Source organism: Jaculus jaculus, chromosome 10 (assembly GCF_020740685.1).
Source record: "Jaculus jaculus isolate mJacJac1 chromosome 10, mJacJac1.mat.Y.cur, whole genome shotgun sequence".
NCBI lineage: Eukaryota > Metazoa > Chordata > Mammalia > Rodentia > Dipodidae > Jaculus > Jaculus jaculus.
Genome location: NC_059111.1, coordinates 97,833,840 through 97,847,421, shown reverse-complemented (window position 1 = coordinate 97,847,421; position 13,582 = coordinate 97,833,840). Strand labels below are relative to the sequence as shown.

The following is a 13,582-nucleotide window of genomic DNA, read 5'->3' as shown; positions in this document are numbered from 1 at the left end:
CACAAAAAAAAAATCTTCCAATTTTGCACCTTTATTCATTATTCAATCATCAAGGAAGAATCGAAGTCTAAATAATTAAAGTACTTGTTTTGTAATTCAGGGACCTAAACAATGAAAAGCCTCAAATCCTCTTCTCCAATCTTTGTTTGGTCTTAGGAGTCATTCTCTATCTTCTAATAGAGTTGGGATCCTTCACAGAAGCGGATCAGGCTATTTTCTATGGGGAAAGGAGTGGATATCTACCAAATGTACGTGATTCAAAACTTTGTGTCTCAAAGTTCCAAATTTTAATTTTTTTTATTTATTTATTTTTTATTTATTTATTTGAGAGTGACAGACACAGAGAGAAAGACAGATAGAGGGAGAGAGAGAGAATGGACGCGCCAGGGCTTCCAGCCTCTGCAAACGAATTCCAGATGCGTGCGCCCCCTTGTGCATCTGGCTAACGTGGGACCTGGGGAACCGAGCCTCGAACCGGGGTCCTTAGGCTTCACAGGCAAGCGCTTAACCGCTAAGCCATCTCTCCAGCCCTCAAAGTTCCAAATTTTAAACACCTCATTGTATTAATTGCTGTTGTCTCTCCTCCCTACATTTTACTGTAATTGTAAAATAAATGTTTATATACATGCATAGACATATATAGAAGTACATGATTGCGTGTGGTATTTAGGATTGCACACACACACACACACACACACACACACACACACACACACACATAGAAATACATATAATGGTAAGATGGAGGACTTTTTCAGACAAAAACTTCAGTGAAGTTGAGGATGGAAGGAAGCAGATGGATGTGTGCTGACTGCATCACCCGAGTCAGAGTGGCAAGAGCAGAGTAACTCCTTCTCTTCTCTCTGCCCAGCCCTGAAAGTCTTACAATATGGAAGCATTAGTAGGCAAAAACATTACAAGAAAGAAAATTGGGCTAAAAGCTAGAAAAATTGGATTTTTTTTAAAGTAGCATACTTTGCATAGATCATCTCCTCTATCATCCTCTAAACTTATACATTCTTTAGGAAAATAAGAGTTTTAGTCTCTAACTTAAATAATTAATTCATATAGCAGAGGACCAATGGACCTAGTGGAGATGTTGGAATGAGGATGTTTGATTTGAGAAACTGTGTCATTTTTAATTTTGATGACTTTCAAAATTAAAAATGATATGATTTCATATATATGCTCATATATACTCATATATAATATCATATACATGTATTCCCACACAAACATATATATGTGATGTACATATATGTGTTAAGCATTAATCTTTATAGCTCTTTAGGTATGAATACTAGCATTAAACCATCCATTCTTAGCAGCCTTGAAAAAAACTTGTCCCATAGGTTCACCATAAATGTGATTTCTACTCTAGTGGATTGTAAATTGCCACATATAAGTAGAAAGCCGCAAACTGATGGTTTAATAAGAATTTTATAATTAGGTAGTGGAAGAAGTTAAAAAGATATCCTAACTAAATAAATAATGATAAGTTAAGTAATTTTCCAAAAATGTTTAATCCATATTTGATGAGCAAATTGAAAGAATTTAGAAATATGTTTGGCTGAATCTCCTAAAACTACTCTCCAACCCAGGAATTTTTTTTTCTAGGCATACACTTTCCAGAAATATATAATAATACCTACCAAAAGATATATACAAGAATACTTAGCTGGCTCTGGGCAGATAATGAGCAAAGGTGTTTGATCACAAAGACTGAAAGCCAGGGTTTAATTTCCAGTAACCACTAAAATCCAGTGGTGCAGGCATATGGAGTTTCTCTATGCAGCAAAAGAGTTCCTGGCATTCCTATATTCTCTCTTTCTTTCAAATAAATAAAACATTTAAAAAAGAATACTTATCTCAGTGTTATTTATAACAGCTAAAATATTAAAAGCAAACCAAGTAAATACTACATTAACTAAATTTTTTATGTTAAGAAGGTATATTTGTAAAAGGAATATTCTGTAGAAATATTTTGTTATAATTTTCAGAAATAGTGGTTTTTAAAATAGATGGAATTAGACTAGAGAGATGGCTTAGTGGTTAAGGCACTTGCCTGTGAAGCCTATGGGCTCAGGTTCAATTCCTAGAACCCACATAAGCCAGATGCACAAGGTGATGCATTTGTCTGGAGTTTGTTTGATATGACTAGAGACCCTGACACACCTATTCTCTCTCTACTTTCATTCTTCTCTCCCAAATAAATAAATAAAAATAGAAAAAAATAGAAGGAATTAATAAGTGAAGAAAACACAAAGAAAATTCAAGGATAAAATAAACATACAAGGGCCGGAGAGGTGGCTTAGCAGTTAAATGCTTGCCTGTGAAGCCCAAGGACACCGGTTCGAGGCTCGATTCCCCAGGACCCACGTTAGCCAGATGCACAAGGGGGCGCACGCATCTGGAGTTTGTTTGCAGTAGCTGGAGGCCCTGGCACACCCATTCTCTCTCTCTCTCTATCTGCCCCTTTCTCTCTCTGTCTGTTGCTCAAATAAATAAATAAAAATAAACAAAAAAAATTAAAAAAAATAAACATATAATTTAGTTAATATTTGTTAAGCATCATTACATCTTATACTGTACTAAGTACTGGTGCTATCAATTTAATAAAGTACAACCCAACACTGTGAAACTCCAACATTACCCATGGGAATATAAATTGTTACAGACAATTTAATATTCTGAAAGTGTCTCAAACGGTGGAACAGAGTGACAATTTATGATCACAAATTCTAGTCCTGAATATTTTTCCAAGAAAAATAAAAGGATATTTCCAGTCAGGCGTGGTGGTGCACACCTTTAATCCCAGCATTTTGGAGGCAGAGGTAAGAGAATCGCTGTGAGTTCAAGGCCACCCTGAGACTACATATTAAATTCCAGGTCAACCTGGATTAGAGCAAGACCCTGCCTTGAAAAACAAACAAACAAACGACAACAACAACAACAAAAATTAACAAAAAAAAAAAACCCTAGTACACAAATGTGTATAAAAGCATGTTTATTACAATCAAAAGTAGGCACAACTCAGTGTCCATCAGCTAATTGATAACTCACTGATGATATAACCATACGATGGAGCATTAGGCTTCAATATAGATAAATGAAGTGCCAGTAAAAGCCATGACATAGATACATTAGTCAGGATCCTCTAGAGGAGCAGGAACAACAGAATGAATCTACATTACAAAGGGGATTTCTTCAATCTCTTAGAGGATACAAGCTGTATAGTCCAACAAGAGCTGCCTGCAGGCTAGAGAATCATAGAGCCACAAAGCTATCCAGATCATGAGGATGGATGGTTAAGCAGTCCCAGTGTGTCACTGAAGGCCTTCTTAGGATTTCTGAATAACCACAGGTCTTCAGTCCATGTTGAAAGGCAGATGGATCAGGGTTCCTGTGTCCATGAAGTGGTTACACATGCACCAGCAAGTAGCACAGGCAGAAAGCTGAAAGGTTCTGTGTGATCCCGGAGCGTCCTTGTGGTCAGGCCATCAGTGAGAGGGCCACCCATTCTGTGGGGAAGGCCTTCCGTCTTTCAACAACCCTGGAAATGCCTCACAGTCCACCCCAAGAGGCACGCCTCTTACTGGATTCCTAATCTGATCAAGTTGACAACAGAATTTACCCATCACAATCAATTGGACAAATCTTAAAAACATTATACTAAGTAGCCACACACAGAGTCACATATTTTATGCTTCTGTTTACATAAAATGCACAGAAGATGCAAAACTAGACAGACAGAGAGACTATTGCTTAGAAAAAGGCTTAGGGCAATGTTGCAAGGGGTGGGATATAGGAATGGAAGCTAAGAAGTGTGGAAGTTCTTCCTTGAGTGTGAACTTGTCTAAAATTGTAGCAATAGCAGCATAACTTTGTAAACAGCAAAAACATTATATAACAACTAGCTGGCTTATAAGTGAATTCTATTCCAATAAAGACATTAACAGTCTTCAAGATATATTAGGTGAAGCAAACAGGATAACAAAAAAAAAAATAAATAAAAAATTGAGATGGTTCCAGTTACATAGATACACTTGTTTCTTTCATACTGTTGATAGTTTGTGGCCATGAACCCTATACCTGGCACCCTGCCAGAGGAACACACACACACACACACACACACACACACACACACACACACACACAGGAATAGAACAGATAATTCAGCTACCAATAGCATAGTACTTAGGGTTTCATCCATTCCCTTTGTTTGGAAGAATTAATTTCTGGCAATTAACTCTCAGTTTCTATATTCTAAATGGAATGACTCTAAGTAAGTGTCATATATGATGTGAAGAACTGTGGGGTTCTCAGAAAAGTTAGAGGAAAAGTTCAGAAAGTAACAAATGCTCCATCTCAGAGAGGGGAGGGGTCTTTGTGGCCTGAAATATGATCATTTCTAACCAGCTACATTTTTTTTTCTAATAGTAGAATATTGTGGTGATTTTGGATTCAATGCTAAAAAATAAAGAAAAAAACACCACATTTATATAAGGACTAACTAAATTATTTGTAGTATTCGGGAGACTACACAAAATCTTTTACCACCAGTTGTATCATATTGCAACATTATCCTGGAATAGATGGCGCAAAATACATTAAAGTTCCAAATACATATTGTCAAGAAATGGAAACTGATTCAGAAGGTCAAAGCCAGAACAATGACCTTTTTTCTATATCCTTTATCTTTTTTTTTCTTTTTTTTTTTTTTAGTTTCGTGGACTTCTTCTAATTCACAAAAATATACCCCATCTCACTTTATTCCATCTACTTTTCCCTCCCAAACCACTCAGAATATTAAGCAGAAATTAGAGTCACTCTCAGCATGAAGGCCATGAGACATGAACTCATCTTCATCAGGACCGAAATTAATTTCTTGGTGGCACATAGATAGGCTCTTCACTGTAAAGCAACATGTATAAATAAGAAACTGCTATGGTCGGAATGACTGTGCCCCTAGAAATTCATGGGCTGATATCTTCTCCTCAATATGACGTGTTTGAAAAGAGCCCTTATTGATGAGCCCTACAGAGAAGGCAATAAATCATCCCTCTCACCTCTGTGAACAGAGAACAAGTCCCTACCAGACACTAAGCTGACTGGCCCCTCAGTCTCCAACTCCTTGGTCCACAGACCTATGAACATTAAACTTCTGCTGTTTATAAGCCATTCCACATGCATTTCTTTTTTAGACCACACTACATGCGGCAGAGGGATCTAAGAGGTATCTTAAGAACCATGTATGTGGCTGGTGGGGTATGATATGACACTCATGAGACTGACAGCCTGGATTTGCAGATTCAAGTCATCAGCTAGCCAACTTGACCTAGGGATCCCTTGTCTTTGCCTCCAGAGTTTTAGAATGACATATGGCCGCCATGCCCAGCCAGCATTTATGTGGGTGCTTAGGGGTCTGAACTCAGGTCCTCACACTAGAGGGGCATGTGCTTTATCCACTGAGCCATCTTTCTAGTCACTAAATGTTACTTACGTTGTAAGAAAAGTATATAGTTGCTTCGAGGAGGAATCTATCACTGCAGGAAAGCATGACTTAACACTCTCTAGAGGAAAGAATAGCAGAGGCCAGGTGGGTTTCTTCACACTTGTTTCAAATCCAACCTAAGCATCTATGTAAGACGTCTTTGCAGATACCTCTCTAACCATAGTTATATTTATAGTTGTGTTTCCACGCAAGGGACACCTCTATACTTTCTTTTGAACACAGATACATCCTCAAATTGTCATCTACACAAGCTCTTACTAATATGTATCCCAATATGTAGTCATATAAACACTGATACCCACCAACAGAGGAGGAAAGCCAAAAGCAGTTTTATAGTTTTAGCAAAGAGAGTGATTTTTCTTGCAAGCATCTTTTATTTTATTTTATTTTCCAAGCTAAAGTGTATCCAGCTTTATTAAACATACTTTTCATGAACAATCATGGCATTTCAAACTCCCTTCTTGTATGGACTACCAAAAATCAGAAAGCCACTATAAAATCCAATGAAGTCTTCATGTGATGCTCCAAACAGGGGAGTTTAAGTGACGGTTGCTATTTCACATTGAGCCTGTTGTTTTAACAACTTTTCACAAGTCGACCCTGACTTTCAGTAAATGAAATGGAAATGGACGGATTATTGATCTGAAAAAATCCACAGTCTTTTAGAAAAGGTATCACAGCTCTTGAGAGGAACACCGTCATCTCAGTGATGTCACTGCAGAGTCCAGGTCATCTGACACACTGGCAGAACCAGTGTGAAGGGCTCTGGTCCCACAGGTCTCTGGTTTTAAGGGAGTCAAGTCTATGCTGATGGTGGAGGGCAGAACATAAAAATGGACTTGGAGTTTTCTCATACCACAAGGCATTTGTGCCAAGGTTGGCTACTGGGCCAACACAAGGGAATCCCTCCTCGGAAATCTTTCAAAACTAGCAGAGAAAGGTGTTTTCCCATCCCTCCAGCTTGGGAGACCTTCTGTCAGTGACACTTGTTCCACCCCCTCCCCCCAAAATAATGAAGTGTTCTGTGTGCTAGCCGCATAGCTTTAAAAAAAGTAAAACAAAATTCTGCATTTTTATAAAACTTGATTAAAAAATAGTATTTCAAACTGTACAGTCACCAGAAGTACACAGTTACCAAAATGCACACACTTCCCTTGGCATCTCCAGCACCTACAGCTTTCTGTGCTGGTCTGTTTTGGCATCTCTGTTTTCTGCAGGGTTATTCCCCCCTTGCCAGCGTCAGCTTTTCCCTCTTTCCCTTTGGGTACCTTCTCTCCCTTCTTTGCTGGGGTCTTTTTAGGCTTGAGCTCTGGTTTTGGAGAAGCAGGTTTAGCAGATAACCTTGCGGATCTTCTCTGTGGTTCGTCCTTCACCTTGGCTTTATCTCCTTTAGCATCCCCCTCAGCCTTTCTTTTGGGCGTGGTGGCAGCGAGGGGGTGGGGGCGTAGGCATGAACGCGGGGAGGCGGCAGCGTGCGTCTTTGGTAAGTCCAGGGATCATCCTCGTTGCTTCTTCACACTGCTCTGCAAGCATCTTTTAGATCCTTCTAAGTACCATGGATTTTTTTTGGCCTTTGCAAAATTTTGATAAATAAGAAATCCTAGCTCACCACTAAAATGACCAACTATTTTAAAGTTGAAATTAAGCATTGCATAGTGAGATTCATTTTTGTATCTTGCTCCAATGCTGTGTAACGAAAGTTTTCTTAAGTGCTTGAGGGTGATATAAAATAATGAGCTGTTGGCTGCACCACAGTTTTCTGTCTGGCCAAAGGAGAATGGGGACTGTCTTTACTTTGTGGAACAGAATAAGAAGGCTGGAGATATGGCTTAGTAGTTAAGACACTTGCCTGCAAAGCCTGAGGACCCAGGTTTGATTCCCCAGTATCCACATAAGCCAGATGCACAAGGTGGCACATATGTCTGGAGTTTGTTTGCAGTGGCTAGAAGCCCTGGTGTTACCATTCTCATTCTCTCTCTATCTGCCTCTCTTTCTCTCTCTCTCAAATAAATAAAATCAAACATGATTAAAAATAAGGAACATGATGAGAAAAGTACCTCCCAAGGAAAGGTTTATTCCTGAAGAGTTTAAATGAGCAGTTTTCAGCTGTGTTCATGAAAGATCCAGAAGGACCACCTGATGGAAATAAAGGTGATATTAATTCACATATTAAACATAGAATTTGGCATTGTTATTTTGGTATCTACACTTTGAAATGTGATTTAGTATTCATCAAAATTACATAAGTGTTAAGACACAGTGGGACTCCATCTCAAGATATCTGAGGGAATTATTTAAGGAAGACAGAATTACAGAATCTCCTAAGAAATGGGGTTGAAATCTGAGTGAGATGACTTCATTATGCAATGTTCTCTCAGGGGTTGCTCAGCATCTCTCTGACCAGCTTCCCCACACTCACAGTTTACTGCTAAGCTTGGTAAGTCATGCAGTCTCAAACACAGAAGTGGAACTCAAATCTGGAAACCTCTAGGAACCAGAAGCTTGTGTTATAGATAAACAGGCTCTCTGAAGTGAAGAGAAGAAAATGGACAGGAACTCACAGTAGCTGCTCATCCAAGTCAAGCTACCAAAACTGGGAAAATACTTCTCACTTCTATGAAATGTGAGCATTGGACAAGTGACAAAGTGAAAGGAGAGAAAGTTACACTTAAGAGAGAATGTGTGACAAACAGCCACTCTCTGGTAATGCTATTAGAAGGTATTTCTTAGTCTTAGCCAATTAAATCAATCAGAGTGAAGAATTGATTCAGTCCTTTCAGATAGGTGGGAAAGAAAGAAAGAAAGAAAGAAAGAAAGAAAGAAAGAAAGAAAGAAAGAAAGAAAGAAGAAAGAAAGAAAGAAAGAAGTCCAGCACGATGCATTTCCTTTTAAAACAAGATAAGGGGGAAAAATCCATGGAGTGGAAGGAAACTAGTCCTTCAGCCTTAAAATCCAATGAAAATGTTTCTAATTCTCAAGCTGGAGCCACAGAGCAGCTGCCCTTCAGGCCCTGGACTGCTTCTACACCGACGCTCATTATGACTGTGGGCAAGTCCATTAACCTCTTTGGGGCCCAGTTTCCTCATCTGTAAAATGGGGAAGGTAGAACAGATGATTGCTGAAGTACCTTCTGACTCTACCGTTTTATGATTTAGTGCATGATGAGCAATGGAAGCTTTTTTTTTAATTAATTTATTAGTTTTCTTTTCAGCAAATACAGGCAGTTGGGTACCATTGTTTAAGCTCATCTATGATCTACCCCCTCCCATTGGACCCTCCTTGTTGATGTAAATGGGTCGTGCATTGTGGAGTTAGCCCACAGTTATTGGTATGATAAATGTCTCTGCATATCATGACCCAACATGTGACTCTGATATTCTTTCCGCCCCCTCTTCCGCAAAATTTCCCTTAGCCATGTTGGGTTCATTTTTGGTCTGCTTCAATGCTGAGATGTTGGGGGCCTCTAAGGCTTTGGCTCTCTGATTTGGTAAGAGTTGATTTTTCTCTGTGTTGGTCTCCTTCCCCTTTGTGCTGGTATCTGGTTCACAGGAACACATCACCCTTGCTTGTTTTGCCAATTGTCCTTAGTTTCAGTTGGACCCCTTTTGAGGTATGTTGGGGCAGCTCTCTCCTTAGGATCTGCATCTATCTGAAAAAGAGAAGCAGATTCTCCAACAGAGAGTAAGTTAGCACCCGGAAAATTGAGATATCACTTACTTTTTTGATAGAGAGTTTGATAGATGTAGGCCCTTTTGTACCCCATTATTGATGGTAGCTTGATATTGGAGAGTGGGCTTGTGTTTGGGTATGGTTCTGACTTGTTTCCCAGCTCCAGCTATGGGTCTCATACCACTGAGGGGATCAGTTAGCCAAATCAAGAGTAGTTGGTTCCCCACCATGGCTGTGTGCCACTATTGCATTTGTGTGGGCATCACGTCAGGTTATTTGTTGCAAATTAGGTTAGACAATGAGTTGCTTGGACAGATATTAGTCATTTCCCCCAGTCGCCCATGTAGCACCTTCTGGCACTAGACATGCTGACTGTCTGGGGACTGACTCTCTGCTGGCTTCCAGCCATGTCATTCCATTTTACGCATCAGCTGTGTATGGAGTCTTCAGCAATAGGGTCTTACCACTGGCCTTTGGTGGGTCATCAAGTACTCTGACAGAAGTCTGTCATTGTTTTGGGAAACCTTGTAGGTTTCTCTGATTAAAAGTTCATTGTGGATGGTAGCCCCAAGCTGGAAGTGGGGGTTAGTGCCCACTAAGAAATTGTGGAAAAGCAGGGACACTCATTCACTGTTGGTGGGAATGCAGGATGGTACAACCACTTTGGAAAGCAATGGAAACTTTGATGTGCTATGATGGTGCAAGAGCTGGGAACGACGGAAACCACGCCCTTGCAGGAGGCAGTATGCCTCCACAGCCCAAAGCAAAAGAGATGCCTTTAGGCAAAGCAACCTGGTGATCCAAGTTTTATTTAAACTTCTTTCTGCTTTCTTTAAATCTTACTTTTCTGTCCTTTCGGATTCCTTTTCAGGCAATTACCTTTTCCTTGCATTGACCTCTGTTCATGTTCAATTCCCTCACAAGAAGAAGGATCTACAATTATTATTGACTACTCAGTATAACTGGGGTGTAGGAAGTAGGCACCCTTATTGTGAATAAACTGTAATGAAGCTAATTTTATATGAAGAAATTATGCCATAATTGTCGATGGCATATTGCATATCAATAAGCATATAGGAAATATTCATAGGGTTGTTGAATACTCTGTGATGTATAGCTAAAAGATAATTTTTTATTATTTAATTTATAAAATGAGAGATAGAGGGAGAGGGACACACAACACACACACACACACACACACACACACAGAGAGAGAGAGAGAGAAACAGAGAGAAAGAGAAAGTACCTTATGGCCTCTTGCCTCTGCAAACAAATTCTAGATGCATGTGCCACTCTGTGTATCTGACTTAACATGAATACTGAGGAATCAAACCAAGGACCTCAGGTTTTCAAGCAAGTATCTTAACCCCTGAGCTGATCTCTCCAGCCTCTAAAAGCTAATTAAAACAAAAAATGCTAAAGGAAAATGGTTAGACCAAGATATAAGGCAAGCAACAATCACATATCCAAGGAAGGAGCCTGAGCAACCAGGTTCATGAACGGAAGAAAAATGTCTTGAAAGGAGTTTGACCGAATCTAAGAGGCAGGAGGCGAGCTTGGTAGAGCTGAGAGAAGGGAGCCTTGCCCCCCAAGTCACCCAGTCCACAATATCAAAACATGCCATCATAAAAAGATGAAGAAATACAACTGTGGCCACTCTAGAACAAAATAATTATAACCATTGTTAAAAGTGGCTGTAGAGCTGGAGAGATGGCTTAGCAGTTAAGGCACATGCTTGTGAAGCCTAAAGACACTGGTTCAGTTCTCCAGGTCCCATGTAAGCCAGATGCATATGGTGGCACATGTGTCTGGAGTTTGTTTGCAGTGGCTAGAGGCCCTGGCGTGCCCATTCTCTCTCTCTCTCTCTCTCTCTCTCTCTCTCTCTCTCTCTCTCTCTCTCTCTCTTTCTGTATCTAGTAAATAAATAAGAATAAAATCTTTTAAAAAATCAAGTAAAAACATTTTTTTTTTAAGTGGCTGTAGCTATATAAGCAAGGAAATGTCTACCCAATATCCTGAAATCCACCATAACTTCTTCCAAGGCTAGCCCCTGAAATAATCTGATGGATCGGCCTGGCCTGGAATTTCTGCTGGTTGCCTGTCATTTTCTGAACCTCGCTCTACATTTTGTTCCTTTACAAGGAAGGCCCTTTTGAAGTGGCCTGAGCTGCTAGGAAGTGGTGGAGGAGCAGTAATAGAATCTTCGTTGGTTTCTAACCCGGGCACGTGAAACTGAAGCCTTCTTTTCTGCTCATTACTTCTTCCCAACCACTGTGTAACGAGCAGTCACATCCCTGAGCTTGTCAGCATCCACACAACGACAGGTGACCTGCCATTAAAATTACCACAATCGAATCTTTAAGACCAGGAACAACTGAAAAGGCTGAGAAACATTTCAAGAATACTGAATGGCCAAAGGGGAATGGGGATTGCTTCATGTTTTTATAAAAGATGATGAGAAAAAGGGCTGGAGAGATGACTTCGCAGTTAAGGCACTTGCCTGCAAAGCCTGAGGACCCAGGTTCAGTGGCCCCAGATCCACATGAAGCCAGATGCATAAGGTGGCGCATGTGTCTGGAGTTTGTTTGCAGTGGCTGAAGGCCCTGGCATGCCCATTCTCTCTCTTTCTTTCAAAAAATAAAAATAAGGCCTGGAGAGATGGCTTACCAGTTAAGCGCTTGCCTGTGAAGCCTAAGGACCCCGGTTCGGGGCTCGGTTCCCCAGGACCCACGTTAGCCAGATGCACAAGGGGGCGCACGCGTCTGGAGTTCGTTTGCAGAGGCTGGAAGCCCTGGCGCGCCCATTCTCTCTCTCTCCCTCTATCTGTCTTTCTCTCTGTGTCTGTCGCTCTCAAATAAATAAATACATAAAATTTTAAAAAATAAATAAAAATAAATATAAAAGGTTTTATAAAGGGGCTTTACCCCCTCTTGCCTCCCTCATGGCGGAGCTCTCTGCTTCCTCCTCTTTCCTTCTCTTAATCTAGTAAAAATCTCCCTAAACCTTAAAAAAAGATTTAAACTGGGCGTGGTGGCACACGCCTTTAATCCCAGCACTGGGGAGGCAGAGGAAGGAGGATCGCTATGAGTTCAAGGCCACCCTGAGACTCCATAGTGAATTCCAGGTCAGCCTGAGCTAGAGTGAGACCCTATCTTGAAAAACCAAAACAAAAAAAAAAAAAGAAAAGAAAAAGAATGATGGATAAAATTCAAAGACAAAAATAACAAAAGGAATGGAAATTTGAATTTTTGGCTTTACTATTAAATTGCTTTATTAGCATCAACTTTACATAATTTTTCTTATGACAATATGTAGAATAATATTATAAAGTACTATATTATATTAATAATAGTGGTTTATCCTGTTTGATGGGACCACATCATAGAATTCTGATATCATATGCTCTCCTTCTATGTATCTTATACTTGGAGCAGTGAGCATCAGTACCTTTCCATAGCTAAAAAGAAATTAGAAGGAAGAGTAAATGAACGGGTAGGCTTATAGGTGCAGTGTGAAAAATAAGTGAATATTGGTCCCTTTAAGATCTTTATTCAGAGTAAAGGTGAAACCACCACTTTTATCCATTTCCACAACAGGAATGAGCTATTCTTATATGAACTCTGATCCAATACCACAGCACAGCCCAAGTTTTTTCCTTAATTGTTCCCTTCATACAGCTGTGGTTTGGAAGAAAACCAACACACCCGTCCTTTTATTCTACATCCAGCGTTTGGAATGAGCCCAGGTTGGATATTTTTAAAAAGTCACAATCAATTTTGCTTTACTCTTTAATACTTGTATGTTGAATACCAAATTTAAAAGTCCCCTATAAAGTTATGAAGGGGCTTTTTAAATAAATTCAGATGAATTCTTTGATGCACATTAAGCCAAAATCACTCAACATTTAAACCAAGTGTAGAAACTTGTATGATTTTCCAAATGCCCTTGGCTTTTCAGAAAATAGTTGCTGGTTGAGAGATAAGCAGTGTTATCTTGGTGCCCTAGAACATAGCTGAAAAGCAGGCATCACATGCACACACACACACACACACACACACACACACACACACACCCCTCACCTAACTAATGCCAGGAGGAATAAGGACATAACATTTTACTATAAAGTACACAGGTGGCCACACAGGAATAATAATCTCTTCTGTTGTATAAACACTTACGTAGGCTACGTAAATGAAAATAGCATGCAAGATTAGCAAGTGTTTTAAAATTTAGTGATAACATTGTGCTTTCATGTATTTGCCTTATCTACATACTTCATGTAATATTATTGCTGAATATTAATGGTACAAAAGGGGAAGCAGAAAAAAAAAAAAGGAAAAACATCCTCAGCAGACCCAACAATCACTGCTTCATGCTGGTGATCAGGGTCAATCACTA

The 13,582-nt window shown here is 39.7% G+C and overlaps 1 pseudogene; it reads right to left on the bottom strand.

Annotated features, from left to right (window-relative positions):
• Nucleotides 1-6,629: 6,629 nt before the first annotated feature.
• The window catches only part of LOC101595847, a 47,840-nt pseudogene continuing 40,887 nt past the window's right edge, over nt 6,630-13,582 (bottom strand).